The following is a 2,824-nucleotide window of genomic DNA, read 5'->3' on the forward strand; positions in this document are numbered from 1 at the left end:
TGCAAGAATGGGAACGTCCCCGTACCCAGCCCCAGGCAGGAGGACGCTGCCCTTTGCCCATGGCCGGGTGCTGGTGGGCAGCGTGGTGCAGGGGGAGGCCTGGAGCCTGGCTGAGGGGCTCTGTGCAGCTCCCTGCCCAGCACCAGCTCTGCCTGCTCCCCTGCTCCCTCCACCCCACACCCTGGGGGCAATCAGAGCTGTGGGCACATCCCCCTGGGGAGGGCATTTCCCTCACACCACTCCCTCCTGCTGCTGCCCTCGTGGACACAGGTGACGCACACAGGAGTGCTGCCTGCGCTGGCAGAGGTGACTCAGGGAAGGGGCTTGCCCCTCTCCATCGAGCCTCCCCTGGCAGGGCCAGAGCCTGGCAGCAGCGCCTGCAGCGACAGTCTCCCCCTGACCCAATTAGCTGCAGAGATGCTGAAGGGGCAGCGCTCCGTGGGGCTGTGCAGGAGCAGTCCCAGGGCAGAGGCAAGGCCAGCTTCCCCCACGGCCAGACAGGAGGGTCTGAATGGAGTTTTCTGGGGAGGGTCTGAGGGCAGCAGGGCACAAGGGGGCTGTGCTTGTCAGGGACATGGTATGGGAGGAGAGGGCACCCCAGAGCACACCCCATATACATATGCCATGTGTAAGGGGATGTAGCTCAGTGGAAGAGCGCCTGCTTCGCATGCAGGAGGTCCTGGGTTCAGTCCCCAGCATCTCCAGCGAGGGCTTTTGTGCCTCGCTGTGTTGTCTTCCCAGCAGATATAAGGGTGGTGGAAGTCCCCTGGGTGAGCCTGGGTCTGTGATTGGGAGGCTGCTTCCTGCTGTCCATCAAAGGCCTCATCAAGTTCCTCTTCCTGATCTGGTGGCCTGTTGTAAACACCTACAGCAGTGTCTGCCATGTTAGCCTGCCTAGTCATCCTCACCCATAAGCTCTTGACTCACTGTTCATCCACCCCTAGCCTTCCATGAAGGAACGAGTGACTGGGGAGATAGGGGGAGAGCAGTGGAGGTTGTCTCCCTTTACTTCAGCCAGCTTTCAACACTGTCTCCCATAGCATCCTCATAGGCAAGAAGTGTGGGCTAGATGAGTGGTCAGTGAGGTGGCTTGAGAAGTGACTGAATGGCAGAGCTCTGGGGGTTGTCATCAGCAGTGCAGAGTCTAGTTGGAGGCCCGTGATGTCCCCCCAGGGCTCCGTACTGGGGCCAGTCTTCTTCAACTTAGTCACCAGTGACCTGGACGAAGGTACAAAGTGCCTCCTCAGCAAGTGTGCTGACGATAATAAACTGGGAGGAGCAGCTGATGCATCAGAAGACTGTGCTGCCATTTGAGAGACCTGGAGAGGCTGGAGAGGTGAGAGAAGTGGAACCTCATGAAGTTCAACAAGGGCAAGTGCATGGTCCTGCACGTGGGGAGGTATAACGCCATACACCAGTGCAGGCTGGAGGCTGAGCTGCTGGAGAGCAGCTCTGCGGAGAAGGACGTGGGAGTGGTGGTGGACACTAAGTTGACCATGAGACAGCAATGTGCTCTTGTGGCCAAGAAGGGCAATGGCAGCCTGTAGAAGGGACGATTGAGAGGGGATCTTATCAATGTGTACAAGTACCCAAAGGGAGGGTGTCAAGAGGATGAGGGTCACACTCTTTTCGGTGGTGCCAAGCAGCAGGACAAGAGGCGGTGCGCACCAGCTGAAACACAGGAAGTTCCACGTGTGTGTGAGGGCAAACTTCTTTCTTGAGTGACCGAGCACTGGAAGAAGCTGCCCAGAGAGGTTGTGGAGTCTCCCCCAACATTCTCTGAATCTGCGATTTTCTGATCCCGTCAGTGCCCCCCACCCCCTAAGTCTGGCCCTGGACAACCTGCCAGAACCATAAGTTCTGGTAGGGCAGATGTAATGATGGAGTGGGGCAGCCACAGATGCCTGTGTCCCTTCTTGAGTCCCTGGCCAGTGCAGTACCAGCAGGGTTTGGTCCAGGTCTGTGTGGCCCCTTTTCGTCTCAGTCGGCCCCTCCTGGCCCTTTCTCTTCCTGGCTTTCACCTTGCACAACCAGTAGATATTTTAGGAGGACCCAGAGAGTGGGGAGCAAGTGGGGCAGATTGGCACTGTACTAGAGGTCCTGGTGCAGAGGGGACAGGGAGGAGCCACCCAAGCTGTGGTCCTGGCTGTGGTCAGTGACAGCTGGGAGGGCTGTGGGTGCTCCTGGGTGCCAGGTGCTGCTGCGGCACAGCGCAGGGCTGCGACGGAAACCTTTTGAAGCAAAGGAGGACTCCAAAGCAAACACCCCGAGTGCCCCGTTCAGCCCCATTCCGCTGCAGGGTTAGCCCTGTCCAGGGCCCTGGGGGTGATGGGGGCCGTGCCTCTCTGTGACACGGGCTGTGGTCACAGGAGACATCCTGTGTCACAGCCACAGTTGCCCTCCCCCACCCAGACCCGGCCTCTCCCCACACGTCCCAGTGAGGCTGGTCTAGCGCAGGCACTGGGGCTGCTCTCGGCACCTCTCTGCTGCCAAGAGCTGCCGAGCTCAGCAGGAGCCAGCGAGCGGAGGTCAGGGGACTGTGGGGTTGTGCAGAAGTGTGCAGGAAGAGGAGGAGGAGGAGAGGAGCTGCTTCCTCATCACCTGCTGCTGCAGGGGTGACCCAGAGCACTCAGGACCAGGATGGAGCTCTGGGACGCTGGCCACGGGACACGGCATGGACAGGGGGTGCCAGCACTCCCCAGCTGGGGTAAGGCCTTCCGGAGATCCTCCCCAGGTCTAGCAGGGTATCGCCTGGAGGCAGTGCCCACCTCAGCCCCTCTAGGGAATGGGGCCTGTTTGGGGAGATGTGCTCTTGGAGGACGCT

The 2,824-nt window shown here is 60.1% G+C and overlaps 1 non-coding gene across 1 annotated transcript; it reads left to right on the top strand.

Moving 5' to 3' along the window:
• Window positions 1-632: 632 nt before the first annotated feature.
• Window positions 633-704, top strand: TRNAA-CGC (transfer RNA alanine (anticodon CGC)). Its single transcript has one exon. It is a non-coding gene; the product is annotated as a tRNA-Ala (tRNA).
• Window positions 705-2,824: the final 2,120 nt, after the last annotated feature.

Source organism: Rhea pennata, unplaced genomic scaffold (genome assembly GCF_028389875.1).
Source record: "Rhea pennata isolate bPtePen1 unplaced genomic scaffold, bPtePen1.pri scaffold_26, whole genome shotgun sequence".
Classification (NCBI taxonomy): Eukaryota; Metazoa; Chordata; class Aves; order Rheiformes; family Rheidae; genus Rhea; species Rhea pennata.